A 17,836-nucleotide genomic window follows, 5' to 3' on the forward strand; every position below is an offset into this window, starting at 1 on the left:
TCTTCACCCTCCTCCTCCTCCTCTTCGCCCTCGTCGCTGGAGTCGATCTCCTCCGCCGAGTCCTCGCCGTACACCGGGTCCAGCCCGAACCAATCTTCCGGCTGGGCGACTCCATTGTCGTCCACCTCGGGGGCGAAGACGTTGGTGTCGGTGTAGTCGGCGATCGCTGAAGCCCGCCGAATGATGGCCGGCCGCGCCGGCTCCAGATCCGTGTCGGCTTGCTGCTGCCAGGTCGCCAGCTGGTCCAGGTTCAGGCCAGGATACCAGGCCTTGACGAACTCCAGCGCCCGCCTGGCGCCGGAGCGAGCCGCTGACGCCTTCCAAGCCTCGAAGCGGCCGACTGCCAGCTCCAGCCAGTCGGCGGTCCGACTGGGGGTACGAGGGACCACTTGGCCGGGCCAGAGGGCGGCCAAGACCTGCGATCCCGCGCGCTGAAGCCGGCGGAGCAGCCTGTGAGCCGGCTGGATGCGAGCCTGGATCGCCAGGAGCTGTTCCTCCAGCGAGCGGCCGGCGGTTGGCGAGATCTCGAAGCCGGATTGCCTCTTCGCCTGGCGACGGGCTTCGATGGCCTGGTTGGCGGCAGTGGAATAGCCGGGGAAGTACTCTGCGCGAAGAAGAAAAGGAAAGAAAAACACCAAAATCAGAAAAACAAGTCAAACTAGCAGATGGCAAGAAAGGACGAAGGGGTAGACGACTTACAGTCAACCAGATCCTCGATCTGGCCATAGCCGGAGACCAGAGTCTGCCTGGCATCGGCCCAGCCGGCCGCCTCTGTCTCGAGCTCGGCCTGGAGGGCGGCTTCGCGATCCTGCGCAGCCTTCAGCGCCGCCTGGTGGCCTTCCTCCTGGTCGGCCAACTTCTTGACCAGGCGGTCGCGCTCCTGCACCAAGGCGGCGAGCTCCGCGTCCTTGGCACGAAGAGCAGTCTGGGATTCCCCCAACTGTGCCCTCAGACTGGCGTTGGCCGCTGCAGAAGATAGAAGAAGAAGAAGAAGAACGATGAGAAATCATCAAGGAAGATCCGAGCCGAATGCTCAGCAGTCGGCCCGAATCTCGGGGACTACACCCAGTGGGTGCGCTGACGCGCCCCCACATGAGATAAAGATCAAGTCACATACCTCGGCTTTCAGTGATATCGGCGATCTTCTGAGTCAGCTCCCGAGCCTGGGAGTTGAAGGCGGCCGCTCGGAGGTTGTGGTAGTCCTGCAAGACGGACAGAAGACCGACGTAAGAACAAAAGCAGCAAAAACAAAATCTCCAAGAAGTTTCAAGCCGCCTGCTCAGCAGCCGACTCGGAACTCGGGGACTACACCCAGTGGGTGCGCTGACGCGCCCCCACGAGAGAAATCAAGATCAAGAAAGAACAAGATGAGAATACTAACCCGGATGGCTGCCCGCGTGGCGAGGAATTCGTCGGTGAACTGCCTCAGTGCCGCGGCTTGGCTTTGCAGCCGGGTCCGGACGTCTTGTGCAGCGACGTTCACCACGGCTGTCCCTCCGCCCGGCGTCCACCCCGAGGTAGCGCTGGCCGCCTCCGCGTCTCGGGCCGACGAGCTGGAGCCTACGGCCGGCTGGGGCTCCGACGCAGCCTTCTGCGGCTCAAACGCGGCCTTCCCTGCACGCCGGCTTGGCGGAACCCGGACCGCCACCTCAGCCCCCGCGGCCGGCTCGCCCTCCACCGACTGTGCGGGCGCAGGCTCAGGCTGGCGGCCTTGGGTCGCCCTAGTCGGAGGAGTCGGCCCCGGCGCCTCCCCCAAGATGACGACGTCGTCGCCGCTTCCTCCCAGCCCCGGCTGGGAACCGCTGGCTCCCCCTGGCGAGGGATCCACATCCCCGGGCGCCATGGTGCGCAGGGGGGTGACCATCAAAGCCTCCCCTGCCGCCGCTTCGGCCTCGGCCTCTGCCTGGGCCTTGGCTGCGGCCTCGGCGAGCGCCTTCGCCGCCTCCTCCTCCCGAGCTGCCTGGGCGGCGGCTGCCCTCCGCGCCTCCGCCTCCCGCGCTTCCTGCTCCTCCCGCGCCTCCCGCGCGTTCCTTTCCATCGCCTCCAGGAGGGCGGCGCGGGGATCTACGCGGCGGGTGGTGCTCCCAGAGCCCCCTGGCGACTCGACGACGGAGCCAGCGGCCGCCCGCTCAAGTGACAGCGGAGCTCTGACCATTGAAAAAGAAGACGAAGATTCAAGAATCACCAAAGGAAAGGAAGAAGGACAGTACATAGAAAGAGAGAACTTACGACGACACAGTCTGCGGCTGCTTCACCACTTTGCGGAAGCGAGCCGCCTTCGCGGCCGCCTCTTCCCGCCTGGTGGCCACCGCCCCACCCCTGGGCTTCTTCGTCCGGCTACCGAACATGCCCTGGGTGGCGCGACGTTTCTGGCCTCTACCCCAAGCAGGCTGCACGCCGGAGGAGCCCGCGCCGCGTCCGGATGCCGGCTGGCGATGCGGGACGGCTTCGGCTTCGTCCTCGTCCGGCCAGTCGTCGAAGGTAGCGGTGAACCCGGAGCCGCCTGCTTCGCCGCCGGCCGGCTCGGCGGCATCCTCCATATGGACCGCCCCCAGGTCGGGGTCCTCCTGGTCGTATTCGGTCCGGTCGGGGACGAAGCGGCGCTCCATGTCTGCCCCGCCGGCCGGCCGGAGCAGTGGACTCTGTCAAAAGAGCAAGCCGACTGAGTTAGTGTCAGCCCAGAGGAACTCGGCAACAAAGCTGAGAGAAAGAAAAAAAAAGAGACGAGGGGAGCGTACCGTAGGCGGAGGATTGGCGCGGCTGTATGGCTCCTTGCCGAATTGCCAGTCTTCGGAAAGTTGGCAGTTGGCGAGGTAATTCACCATGTCGGCGGCGTCGGGCTGCGGCATCTCCTTGGTGCACATCCGGCACGGATCGAGCTGGCCGCTCATCTGACAGATCAGATGAGGCCGGCTCTGGAGCGGAAGGACCCGGCGCGTGACAAACTCGGCCAGGAGGTCGGGCCCCGTCAGGCCCTCCGACTGGACCATCACCCGCAGGCGGGCGATGGCGGCGTTTCCTCCCTGCGACAGCGTCACGGCCCGGAAGGACCACTGGGGCAGCCTGCCCGCCGGTGGGCCGGCCACGTAGGCCGGCAGGTTGAGGTAGTCGCCCCGGGGAGCGATGCTCCACACGTAGAAGTATGAATTCTGTCACTTCTTCACCGATTGGATCAGGGTGATGATGGGGAAGGGGTTGTCGGCGCCTGATCTCCGCGACGCGATGAAGGCGCCGGTCTGAGCCGGCACGCCCCGCACGCGCGTGCCCAGCTTCGACTGGAAGAACTCCCCCCAGAGCTCGAGGGTGGGGAGGACGCCAAGATAGCCCTCGCACAGGGTGACGAAGGCCGACAGTAGCACCACCGCATTGGGGGTGAGGTGGTGCGGCTGGAGCTGATAGAATTCCAGCCAGGAGCGGCAGAAGGCGCTCACTGGCAGGCCGGAGCCGCGCAGGAAGTGCGAGCGGAAGACCACCCGCTCGCCCTCCCGCGGCGCCGGCCTGACTTCCTTCTCCGGCGCGAGGCGGACCTCCACTTTGTCCGCGCTGGGCAGACGCCGGGTGTCGCGGAGGAAGTCGATGTGGTCGTTATGGACGATGGAGCCATCCCAATCCCCGCCAAGCTGCTCTACGTGGGGAGGCATAGCGGAAGCTAGCACGGCGGCGGAGGAGCGTGCGGAGGAAGAGCGCGGCGGCGAGGCGCTGTCGCGAGAACGAGCAAGGCAAGAAGACGGTGGAAGTAGGAGGAGCGTGCGAGGGCCTGCCGCCCTCCACCTCCCCCTACTTATAGCCTCACGCGGCCGAAGAGGCCGGACGTGGGGGGAGACGTGGGATTAACTGCGCCCACTCCCCCCACGTCTCGCGTTTATTACGCATAAGTGCGAGCTGAAACTGCCGCACGGAACGTGCGGCGGTTTCGGGATACAAAGGATCCGCGCCTGGGCCGGGGCGCGGACGTAGCGGGCCCCTTCCCTGCGGCGACGTCCCGTCACGTGCGTGGGTTGGCAGGCTTTCCGGCCACGTGGCACGCCAACGGCCCGAGGCCGGCCCGCAGCCCGGTGCACGTACCTGCGGGTTCCCGCCCCCCGACTCCAGAAGAATTCGACTAAGGCGGCGCGCCTGACCAAGGCCGGCTCCCAGCTGCCGGCTCGTCACGATGGGAAGCTGATCGAGCTTCTTGAACCCCACTCCACCTCGAAGCCCAATCAGCTTCGGGGACTACTGTCGGGGTAAACGGCCACGGGTAGCCTAACCGACTACCCCTGGCTCTTCAGAAAATTTATCAGGCCTTTGGGCCTTCAAGCACTCCAAGCATTTGGGCCGCCTTCCCCGGCCGGCTACCACTAAAGCCGACTCCCGGAACGCGACCCAGCCTCACCGACTCCTCCCCAGGACGACTACAGGGTGGCCGACTCCAAGAAGCCGACCAGGAAGGACGCCGACTCCTAGGGGCCGGCCAAGATCACAACCACTCCTCCATAACAGCGACGTGACCAGGTGTGGCCACAGTGCGGCCCATGACCCCCGAAGCCCGAGGCGGGCATGGCTACAGGAGGCCGTACGGGAGGGACGTCTCCCGTGCGGCTCGGCACTGTAGCCACGCTAGCCTCGACGTCGTCCACGACCCACTCCTGTATGGCCCAAGGACTGCGGGCTCCTTCAGCCAGAGAGAGGCGTGAAGGCGGCCCGGCCTTTCCTAGTCGGCCAAGAGTATAGCCGGCCTCTAGAAGCCGGCTACTCCCTTCCTCGAAGCAGGAGCCCCATTAAGGAGACAAGACGAGGTGAGGCTACAGTGATAGCCCCCGAGGTGGCCTACTGTAGCCACGCTCACCTCGACAAAGCCCTCATCATCAGAGGCGCGGCTACAGTAAGCAGCCGCCGACAAGACCCTAGGCGGTGGGACCGGCTTGTCGACCAAGTGCCGGCAGCCGGCGGGACCCACCAGCCGGCGGGACCCAGCAGCCGGCGGAGAAGCCGGCGAGCGTAGACACTGACGGCTGGGACCAGTTCCCAGTCGCATTACCATTGTACCCCCAGGGGGTAGGCCTATATAAACCCCCCGGAGCACCCATGCAAGGGGTTGGCTTCTGAGTTGGCCACTGAGCATAGTTGGCTTCTAGGTTAACACCCACGCATAGCACACACACCATAGATAGAGAGAAGCAAGAGCTAGCCTTGTTCTTCTTCTCCCTTGATCTCAACAGCTCTAGGAGCGATTGTAGCTACCCCTTATCGATCTAGTGATCATGTGGAGACCCCGCAGAGCAGGACTAGGGGTGTTATCTCCTCGGAGAGCCCCGAACCTGGGTAAGATTCGCCGGCGTGCATGTCTTCGCCTCATCCCGTTTCCGGGCACCGGCGACGTTTTATTGGCTCCCACAATGATAAGCCATCCCTTCGCATATGTCGCACCAACCACCCGACATTCCGCACTGGAGTGGTATGGTAATCCTGTTCTGGAAGTTATGTTACTTGACCATGGCGAACCTACAAACTATGAAGAAGCTATGATGAGCCCAGATTCTGATAAATGGCTTGAGGCCATGAAATCTGAGATAGGATCCATGTATGAGAACAAAGTGTGGACTTTGGTGGACTTGCCCGATGATCGGCGAGCCATAGAGAATAAATGGATCTTCAAGAAGTAGACTGACGCTGATGGTAATGTTACTGTCTACAAAACTCGACTTGTCGCGAAAGGTTTTCGACAAGTTCAAGGAGTTGACTACGATGAGACCTTCTCACCCGTAGCGATGCTTAAGTCTGTCCGAATCATGTTAGCAATTGCCGCATTTTATGATTATGAAATCTGGCAAATGGACGCCAAAACTGCAATCCTTAATGGATTTCTTAAAGAAGAGTTGTATATGATGCAACCAGAAGGTTTTGTCGATCCTAAAGGTGCTAACACAGTGTGCAAGCTCCAGCGATCCATTTATGGACTGGTGCAAGCATCTCAGAGTTGGAATATACGCTTTGATGAGGTGATCAAAGCATATGGTTTTATACAGACTTTCAGAGAAGCCTGTATTTACAAGAAAGTGAGTAGGAGCTCTTAGCATTTCTGATATTATATGTCGATGACATATTGTTGATCGGGAATGATATAGAATTTCTGGATAGCATAAAAGGATGCTTGAATAAGAATTTTTCAATGAAAGACCTCGGTGAAGCTGCTTATATATTGGGCATCAAGATCTATTGAGATTGATCAAGACGCTTGATAGGACTTTCACAAAGCACATACCTTGATAAATTTTTGAAGAAGTTCAAAATGGATCAGTCAAAGAAAGGGTTCTTGCCAGTGTTACAAGGTGTGAAGTTGAGTAAGACTCTAAACCCAACCACGGCAAAATATAGAGAGAGAATGAAAGTCATTCCCTATGCCTCAGTCATAGGTTCTATAAAGTATGCCATGTTGTGTACCAGGCCTATTGTGTGCCTTGTCATGAGTTTGGCAAGGGGGTACAATAGTGATCCAGGAGTCTATCTCTAGGCAACGGTCAAAATTATCCTTAGGTACCTAAAGAAGACTAAGAAAATGTTTCTCGGTTATGGAGGTGATAAAGAGTTCGTCGTAAAGAGTTACGTTGATGCAATCTTCGACACCAATCCAGATGACTCTAAGTCTCATCTGGATACATATTGAAAGTGGGAGCAATTAGCTAGAGTAGCTCCATGCAGAGCATTGTAGACATAGAAATTTGCAAAATACATACGGATATGAATATGACAGACCCGTTGACTAAACCTCTCTCACAAGAAAAACATGATCACACCTTAGTACTCTTTGGGTGTTAATCGCATGGTGATGTGAACTAGATTATTGACTAGTAAACTCTTTGGATGTTGGTCACATGATGATGTGAACTATGGGTGTTAAATCACATGGTGATGTGAACTAGATTTATTGACTCTAGTGCAAGTGGGAGACTGATGGAAATATTCCCTAGAGGCAATAATAAAATGGTTATTATTATATTTCCTAAATCATGATAAAGGTTTATTATTCATGCTAGAATTGTATTGACCGGAAACTTAAATACATGTGTGAATACATAACCAAACACCCTGTCCCTAGTGAGCCTCTACTAGACTAGCTCACTGATCAAAGATGGTTAAGGTTTCCTAACCATGGACATGAGTTGTCATTTGATAACGGGATCACATCATTAGGAGAATGATGTGATGGACAAGACCCATCCGTTAGCTTAGCATAATGATTGTTCAGTTTGTTGTTATTGCTTTCTTCATGTCAAATACATATTCCTTCGATTATGAGATTATGCAACTCCCGGATACCGGAGGAATACCTTGTGTGCTATCAAACGTCACAACATAATTGGGTGATCATAAAGATGCTCTACAGGTATCTCTGAAGGTGTTTATTGAGTTGGCATAGATCGAGATTAGGATATGTCACTCTGAGTATTAGAGATGTATCTCTGGGCCCTCTCAGTAATACACATCATAAGCTTGCAAGCAAATGACTAAGGAGTTAGTCGCGAGGTGATCTATTACGGAAAGAGTAAAGAGACTTGCCGGTAAAAAGATTGAACTAGGTATGAAGATATCGATGATCGAATCTCGGGCAAGTAACATAGCGATGGACAAAGGGATTATGTATGTTGTCATAACGGTTCGACCGATAAAGATCTTCGTAGAATATGTAGGAGCCAATATGGGCATCCAGCAGGTTCCGATGTTGGTTATTGACCGGAGAGGTGTCTCGGTCATGTCTACATAGTTCTCGAACCCGTAGGGTCCGCACGCTTAATGTTTAGTAACGATATAGTGTTATATAAGTTATATGATTTGGTGACCGAATGTTGTTCAGAGTCCCGGATGAGATCACGAACATGACGAGGAATCTCGAAATGGTCTAGAGGTAAAGATCAATATATAGGACGATGGTATTTGGACACCAGAAGTGTTTCGGGGCGTACGGGGAAGGAATCGGGTCACCGGAAGGGGTTCTAGGCACCCCCTCCCCCCGACAAGTTATGGGCTTAATGGGCCAAAGGGAGGGACAGACCAGCCCACTAGGGGGCTGGTGCGCCCCCACTTGTTTGGACAGCCCTAGGGAAGGAAAAGGGGGAGGGCTAGCCCCTCCCGAATTTTCCTCTCATGGGAGAAAGGAAAGGGAGGTCCGCAGGCTTAACGCTCGTTGACGATATAGTGTTATATAAGTTATATGATTTGGTGACCGAATGTTGTTCAGAGTCCCCGATGAGATCACGGACATGATGAGCAGTCTCGAAATGGTCGAGAGGTAAAGATCGATATATAGGACGATGGTATTTGGACACCGGAAGTGTTTCGGGACGTACCGGGAAGGAATCGCGTCACTGGAAGGGGTTCCGGGCACCTCCCCCCGGCAAGTTATGGGCTTAATGGGCCAAAGGGAGGGACAGACCAGCCCACTAGGGGGCTGGTGCGCCCCTCCACTTGTTTGGACAGCCGTAGGGAAGGAAAAGGGGGAGGGCTAGCCACTGCTCCTTTCCCTCTCATGGGAGAAAGGAAAGGGAGGGGCGCCACCCTCCCCTGCCTTTCCCCGCACTCCAAAGAAGGAAAGAAGGGGGCGCGGCTTGGGAGGGATCCCAAGTAGGATTCCTCCTACTTGGGCGCCTCCTTTGGCTACTCCTCCCTCCCTCCCACCTATATATATGTGGGAGGGGGCGCCTAACACACACCAGACAATTGCCTAGCCGTGTGTGGCGTCCCCCTCCACCGTTTACACCCTTGGTCATATTTTCGTAGTGCTTAGGCGAAGCCCTATGAGGACCACTTCACCATCACCGTGACCACGCCGTCGTGCTGATGGAACTCATCTACTACCTCGACGTCTTGCTAGATCAAGAAGCCGAGGGATGTCACCGAGCTGAACGTGTGCAGAACGCGGATGTGTCGTGCGTTCGGTAATTGATCGGTTGAAGCGCGAAGAAGTTCGACTACATCAACCCTGTTGAGAAACGCTTCCGCTTACGGTCTACGAGGGTACATAGACACACTCTCCCCCTCGTTTCTATGCATCTGCATGGATAGATCATTGCGTGTCTGTAGAATTTTTTTTGGTTTTCCATGCAACGGTTCCCAACAGTCCAACCCCCGTCCCAATCCTAGCCGGCCCGCCACCATCGCCAACCACCGCGCCGTCACTACCCCCGCCTTGCTTTGCCTGCCATCGCCCCAGGATGGTCGTCGTCTCCCATCCTCCGTCCGGTGCTCCGCCTCCCTGTTCTCCAACAGGCAGTGCCTCGCCTCCCCATTCGCCCAAGACCGAACGCCCGGGCCCCGATGACGGCCGCCATCCCCAACCCCTGTGCGTCGTGCCACCATCGCCAACTCCCATGCTCTTCGACGGATGGTTGCTGCCTACCATCGTTTGACATTTGGTGCGTTGCCCCCATTCTCCTATTCTCTGTATGCTGCATAAGTGCAGAGTTAGTCACGCCCACTTATTTAGATTGTTGGCTTGAAGAACCGAAGCTCTACTAGCTGATTGTTTGAGTTGTATTCTATAATATATTACAGGATTCTAATTTCCTTATATAAACATGTACTCTTTTGTTGTCTATTTTGCTTATATAAACATGTACTGGTACCGGAAGAAAAATGAATCCGAGTTGTGCAACTAAATTGGTCTGTTTGGTCGGGACCGAAGAACGAATAGTGAAGATCCGAAAAGACCGAAATTATTTTGGTCTTCAATGATGGAAGACCGAAATTTTGAAAGACCGGACCAAACAAACCGAAAAGACTGAATGCCCGGGCTGAGTCGTGTGTGATTGTTCATTGATCCAACTCGGTTTATTCCTAGAAGCTGTGTGCGTTGCCTGAGGTCATCACCCACGGTGTTTTCTCAACAACCGCCTGCAATAGAAAAACCCAATTAGCAGGCTAATTGGCCACTAGCAGGCTAATTTTCCTATTATTAATAATCCATTTATTAATTTAATTGACATGTCATATTAAGCACACAATATATTTCATTTCCATATTAAGGAAGCGGGATTTCATAATTGAAATACATCAGAGTACAACATCATATACCTCCAGCACTCATCTACCCCATTACACAACTGCACCAGCACCAAGTTTCACATGCAACATCTATAACCTTTCGAAATTAGCATCATAGATGGTACATAGACAGATGAATCTCATCTGGAAAACTACCGAAGCGGAAGGCGAATATTGAGCCTTCATTGATGTTGAAGGTCTTTGCAACTTTAGGCCAGTGCATGTGGATGATTGACCGTCCATCCTTCATCCTCTTCAGGAATACTTCAATATTGAACCATGGGTGTTGTATGAATACCTTCCTCGCCTCCTGACCATATAGGTGGTTTGAGAGGTAATCATCAGTGAACTGCTTTCGAAAGGCCTGAAAACAAGGATGTGCATAAATATCTTCTCTATATTGGAAATGGGGCAAAGGAATAAAAAAAGCAAGGTATGATAATTAGCACCATCGTGTAGTGAACTGATGTCTTCTTCATTGTGCAGACAAAGATCTTGTTGTTTTTTGTCACTAATTTCTTTATCCTAACAATCTTTCTGAGTTTCTTGACTTGACTGATATTCATGGACAACTCATTTCCCCATATGCAAAAAGGGTCGAACAGTGGGTCAAAACCTCTGACAGCAGGACCTACATCTGCAAGACCAAATTGTTAAAAACCTAAATATTAGAATGGTTCCTGCAATTGCACAATAATGTGCTATTAGACAAAGGACAATGCATGTGCAAGCCTCAATTGTAAACCTCGGTGCTTCCCATTGTTTCCCTGCAATACATATAAGGTAGTTAGTGATCAGATTAAGTGAGGGTTCACATGCTATTAGTAAAAATATGTTGACGTAAAAATTAATTCAAGCCACATGGAAAGCCCATTTATCCAAACCAAGCTGTCACATCCCTAGCTTGTGGTTCTGCCTAGTGTTTACATCTTCCTTGCATCATGCTTAACTTTCATGGAAATTTGAAATGGGGATGTTCAAACCCTAGCATCAAAAGGAATTCAAATAGGTTCAACTAAAATCTTTTCCAATGATTTCAAAATACCCTTTAAAAATGTTCATCATTTCTGGATCAAGGTGGAAGCATCTACCAAAAAATGGTTCACATTTCTACAGGACATATTTGGACTTTGAATTAATTCAAACATATTTGAATTGAAGCTATTTAAATGCTATATATATTTTAGGTGCTCCAAAAATGTTGGAAATTATTAAGGGTCACTTGAATAATTCAGAAAGCACCCATAATTATTTCCATGATTTTATCAAATGGTTTAGTATGTTAACTAAATCAAAACAAAACAGAATAAATAGAAAACAGAAACAATTTAGAAAAGGGGAAAACTTACCTGGGCCACTGCTGGCTTGGCACTGTGCCGGCCCAGCCGACTGGCCAGCGCCAGTCACCCCCTACCTTGCACCAGAAGGCAGGGGCGCATGCTCGTCGCGCGCTGGCCACACACCGGCCACCTCCTGCGTCCCTGCCAGTCTCCCCATCACCCTGAGGACGCCACGCGACCCCCTTGATGCTCTCTCGCTCTCCCTCATCCTCATCATCTCCCCTAGACCTCTCTCTCTCATTACCGAACGGAGCCGCCGCCACTGTCGCCATTCACCGCTACCCCCGACCTCCCCACGCCCATCCGGATATGCCACGAGCTCCGCCTCAACCCCGGCGTCCTCTGCACCAAGCCAGGCGCCGCTAGGAGCTCCGTGATGAGGTCCCCGACCCCTTCTTCCTCCTCGGGTCGCCGGAGATCCCCTCCGCCGCCCGCTCACTCTGACGCTTCCCCGAGCCAAACGAGCCACCCATCCAACTCCCTGTGAGCCCCACCGTCATCTCCCCCCTCTCCCCATGGTCGATTTATCACTGCAACACCGATGACCGCAAGTCCCGTATGTCGCCGCCGCACGAGCTCGTCGCCGACGAGGCTCCGGTGACCAAATGGTCCTGTGCGTGCCTTCGTTGGGTTTGTGAGCTCTCGTAGATCATCTAGGTGCAAACCGCTGGTCCTCCCGCGCGTTGTGTCGTCGATTCCGTCGACACCCGAGCTCCGGCCGCCGCCCAACTCGCCGCTGCCGCCGCTATAGACCACCTCGCGCCCTCTCACTGCCACCGCTGGATGCGCACGAGCCCCAGCTCGCCGTAGAACCCAACTGCGTCGCAAGCCGTGCCCTGTGGGCGATTCCCGAGCCACCCCGCCGCCGCGGCACCTCGCCGGCGAGTTAACCCCGGTTAAACGTCGGCCTAACTGCAGATTAGGCACTAACCTAATAGTCTTAGGTCACTGACAAATGGGCCCCATGCCCTTAATTAATCATAGGTTTATCTCCCTGCTTAGATTAAGCTAATGCCGTGGCCCCACCGGTCAGTTTGACTTGGCCACGTCAGCATTGACCGGGTCCCACGTGTCAGCCTTTGTAGCTGACTCTGTATCACTGACCAGTGGGCCCTACTGGTCAGGTTTGACCTGGACCAGCCCGTTGACCTGTTGATGTCACTGGTACATCATGCTGACGTAGTAAATATTTTCTGGGATTTAAAATAAATCAGAAATGATTTATTTATTTCAGAAAATATCCCAAACTTCTAAAAATCATAGAAAATCAACCATAACTCCAAATGAAATAATTTATATATGAAAAATGACAGAAAATCCAAAGAATCTGTTTATGCCATGTTAATGCATGTTTGAGCAAGTTAAACTCACTATTTAGGATGAAACATGATTAGGGCAAATTCATAATAGGTTTGGAGTTGGAATTTGATGTAGTTTTGAATTCCACTTCAATTAAAATGACTTTCTGTTGCATTAGCCCAAATCACAGCATATTGCCATGTCATGATCATGCATCATATTGTAGCATTGCATTGATTGTGTTCTTTCTCTGTTGCCGATATTGTTCCTCTCGGTAGACGTTGCTCTGACGATGTGATCGATGACACCGATGAAGAGCTATACTATCTTCAGAAGTGCCAGGCAAGCAGAACCGCCTTGTTCATTCCGATACAATCCCACTCTCTCGCTCCTGCTCTCTTTTACTGCATTAGGACAATAGCGATTCAACTGTTACATGTTGCGGTAGTTGAACCCCTTTCCTCTGCATGACCTGTCATTGCCATAGTAAATAGATGAAACCCACTAGCATGAGTAGGAGTTGTTTGAGCCCCGATGTGCCTACTCATTCATGCTTGTTTGTCATGCCTGCTATTGCTTAGAGTTGTGTCAGGTCTGATTCATCGGGGATGAATTGGAAAGTTGTGAACATGTCCTACTGTTGAGAGCTAAGTGTGTGAACACGATTTGGTAAAGGTAGCGGTGAGAGGCCATGTAGGAGTACATGGTGGGTTGTCTCATTAAAACCATCCTCAGGAACTGAGTTCTGTGTTTGTGATCCATGAACAACTAGTACCACACATTGGGTTCCGGTAACTCGACCCCTCTCGGCTTATTAATCAACCTGATCTCTGTCTAGGAGTTGCAACTAGTTTCTGGTGTTTGTAGGTAGTGCTAGTAGTCTACCAAGTGGCACCCGGTACAGGTGGGCTTGGGACAGACTAGGCACCATGGCACGGTGTACCAAGCATAGATCCATCCGGCGAGGTGGGCTTGGGAACCCTGCACACATCGTTTGGGGCCATGAGCGACACCACGGCCGGATCTCCTTGTGGATGGAACCCGAATAGGCGATAAACCTGGACTAGAGACTTGTGTGGTTAGTCAGGTCGTGGCCGACTCCCTCGCCTGGCTTCCGCTTGAAGGTTGCCAAGATACACGACGTGTACATGGTGGTACGTGGCGAGAGCGTGCGTGAAGAAGTACACCCCTGGAGGGTTAACATCATCTATTTGAATAGCCGCGTCCGCGGTAAAGGACTTCTGTTGCCTGTACAGTTCATAGACAAGTGAAAGTGGACACTCTAAAATGCGCAAGATAAGCATGAGTGCTATGGATGGCGTTCTCGTAGGGAGAGCGAGAGCGGATCCATACTGGTGTATTGATATGGTGAATATGTGGACTCGTGTGCGCCACCTCAAAAGAGTTACTTGCAGTCGTAGTTCAGGATAGCCACCGAGTCAAAGCTGGCTTGCTGCAGTCAAACTCCACCACCCCTTTGTTGATACTGATGCATATGTAGCTAGTTTTGATGTAAGTCTTGCTAGGTACATTTTTACTCACGTTTGCTTAATTTATGTTTTGTAGAGAGACTTCAGTCTCACTATTAGTTCCGCGTGGACTTCGACGTTTAGCTTGTTACCTCAGCTACGATCTTGTGCCCTCGGCAGGGTCTTGTAGATAGTCAGGCTTCTCAGCCTTTTTCATTTGTAGTTGTCTGTACTCAGACAAGTTAAGCTTCCACATGTGCTTATTGCTTGTATGATTTGAATGCTGGGTCATCAGACCCATGTTTGTAATATCTGGCTCCTCGGAGCCTAATGAATAAATACTTTGAGTCGTAGAGTTTTGTTGTGATGCCATGTTGTATTTGCACATATCGAGCATATTGTGTGTATGTTATTGAAATGCTTGGTATGTGTGGCATCCGACAACCTAGTTGTTTATTCTTGGTAGCCTCTCTTACCGAGAAATGTCTCCTAGTGCTTCCACTGAGCCATGGTAGCTTGCTACTGCTCCGGAACACTTAGGCTGACCGGCATGTGTCCTTCTCCGTTCCTGTGTCAGTCCCTTCGGGGAAATGTCACGCGTTGTTCCTTTAAGTCCTTGTAGCTTGCTACGACTTGGGTTCATACGTTGATGACCGACACGTTCGTTGCTGGGTCATGTATGCATGTCCGTGTAAGTTAGTGCCACTTTGGATTCATGACTAGTCATGTCGGCCCGGGTTCTTTGTCATATGGATGCTAGCGACACTATCATATACATGAGCCAAAAGGCGCAAACGGTCCCGGGCTAGGTAAGGTGGCACCCGTGGGAATACCGTGCGTGAGGCCGCAAAGTGATATGATGTGTTACATGCTAGATCGGTGTGACTTAGGATCGGGGTCCTGACAGCTTTGGTATCAGAGCCTGACTGCCTGTAGGATTACCAAGCCAAACTGGTCGAAGTTGAGTCTAGAAATGCTTTAGTTATATAAGGGAAATGATTGTGGAAGGGAACGTAAGGCTCTTTTTACTGCTTTACTTTATGCCTTTTTGATCCGAGTCATCCTATCCTTCCTACGGGGATAAGGAACTAGGCTTGCTCTTCTTTCTATCAGGATCACGTGTTACGAATCCGTAGACTCATAGGATTGATGGATTCAAGCCTCAGTTCTGTTCTTACTACCTCCGTGTGCTGATAGTTTATCTCAGAACCTTGATTTTATGATGTTGAGTGGTTATGCCACCATTTTGCAGGATATCTCAAAATCTTTTGAGCATTTTCAGTCGTTAGTCCGTCCGAGTCATCCCAGGTTTCTAAATAGTCTGATGCATTTGTAAATCCCTTCTTACTGTTCCAAAGTTCCTTTGTGCCAGATCAACCACACTAACTAGTGTGTTGAGGTACTTCATTGCCTCGGTATATATTTTGGAGTTGTTATTATGACCCTAGGTGTCTTAGGGAATCAGCTAGTAATCTAGCCATGTTTTGTGTTCCCAGTGTGATGATTCTGGCCGCCATTCTCGAAAGCATCCCGTGATGTTATTCAGTTAGTAGGTATTCTATTTCTGGGTTCTTGAACCCAAGATTCACTCTACTTACCTCGTGTTGTTAGTTCCTTAGGATATTAGTAACCTTTGCGATAGTCCTCGAGGTCCATGGTATCTCATTCTTCCAATACCATGAACCAGCCAAGGCAGAAGTTCTCTGAACGAAAAGATCACAACAAGAGTGCTCTTGACGAGTTCTTCATTTGATAGTTGTGACTCTGCCAATCCTACCTTTCTGCATGGATTATCCGGAAGAAACCTGTCGAACTTGGTTCGACATACTAATCTATGCATCCGCAACTCAGAAATGTATATGCTCCTTGAGTTGTCCATTTTTAGTTGTATTCCGACCATCTTCTATCAATTGATAGTCAAGAGTATGCATGCATTCGTTCATCGATGCCTATTATTCTTGGTCCGTCAAGCCATTCTATTTTGGAATGACTAGGAAAACAAACTCCAGTACCTCGTCCATCTCTGGGATTGGGTCAAAGCAGTTGTATTCCGCAGATCAAAATGCCAATCCAGCCTTTTATTTCGTTCTACCTGGAGTATTACCCCTTTTATGTAAGGATTGTCATGAGAATTGCACCATCTATTATGAATTCTTGATGCAGTGATACTTCTTGCCATCATTGTTCATTCCTTGGTCCCCGTGTTGTTGCAACTGGAATGCCGACAGGTGAACTATGATGTGTGAAATAAATACTCCTAGCAACCCCGTTGCTTGGTAGTTAATGGACAATAATCTCATTCTTAGCGTGTTGGTTGTTGAATCATCACCCTAAGGTTGATCGTGCTACCTAGTTCATTTTCCCTGGTGCACTCTTCGATCAAGAGTTAGGATTGTGTCAATCCTTGCTTAATTGATCAATCATCTTGCCTCGAAAGCAAGATTGCTCCCGATCTTAATAACATATCGGTGGTTCGTGATTTTCTGAATATCCTCTTAGAAGTATCACCAGGTTGTCCCCTGACTGTTATGTTGAGCTCGTGATCAAGTTGGTTTTCTTATAAACCACCCCCTTCTCCAAGAATCTGTGTTGGATATCCCTGAGCTAGTTGGTTGAGCTAGACAACAACTTGGAGAGTTGGAAGATAAAAGCTTTGCCCAACTTAGTTCATTCCGAAGGGATATCTTTTGTGTGTGTGTGTGTGTGTGTGAAGAAAGATGATATCTTCATCGATTGAGCCTCGTGATCAGTTGTTGGATCTATTGTCTTGTCAAAACTTTGATTAGAGTGTGGGCAATCGTCGGACCAAATCAGGACCAACGATTCTCATAATGTTGTCTTACTCGTGATTGTTTCCTCGAGCATACACGATTACATCTTTTGGTTCTGACTAATGCTATCACCGTGCTCACATAATTATGGAATCCCATCTATATGTAAACCTCGATGAATTGTTGTTGAGCCCATAAGCAGCATTTTGTCCCCTCCATGATTCGTGTTGAACATCAAGCTAGTGTTGGAAATTTACATAGGCATTATCTTCGTGCTAACCCATGAGGTATATGTTTGGGTGAAAGAAGTGACTCCCTCTAATACATGTGCATTTGATGCAAGTTGCCGCCGTGAATTCGAGAAAGTCAATGTTTCTTCCTTTGGAATCATCACAAGTCAAACATGCATCTGCAAAGTATACTTTGGTTTGTGAGATTAGCTACCTCCATTCCACATGTATTCCTAGCACACCAAGCCACTGATGATCTGTTCAAGGATAAGAATGTGACGCCCCCGATTCGACCTTCCACTAATCATGCACGCAATGTGTACGACCAAGATCAGGGACTCACGGGAAGATATCACAACAAAACTCTAGACACAAATAAAATAATACAAGCTTTATATTACAAGATAGGGGCCTCGAGGGCTCGAATACATAGCTCGATACACAAGCGAGTCGGCGGAAGCAACAATATCTGAGTACAGACATAAGTTAAACAAGTTTTGCCTTAAGAAGGCTAGCACAAACATCAACGATCGAAGAGGCAAGGCCTCCTGCGTGGGACCTCCTAACTACTCCTGGTCGTCGGCGGGCTCCATGTAGAAGTAGGCACCCTCGGGGTAGTAGTAGTCGACTGGGGTGGCATCTGGCTCCTGGGATCCACCATCTGGTTCCAACAACCATAAAGAAGAAAGAAGGGGGGAGGGTGGCAA

The sequence above is a fragment of the Aegilops tauschii genome, chromosome 3, assembly GCF_002575655.3.
Source record: "Aegilops tauschii subsp. strangulata cultivar AL8/78 chromosome 3, Aet v6.0, whole genome shotgun sequence".
Lineage (NCBI taxonomy): Eukaryota > Viridiplantae > Streptophyta > Magnoliopsida > Poales > Poaceae > Aegilops > Aegilops tauschii.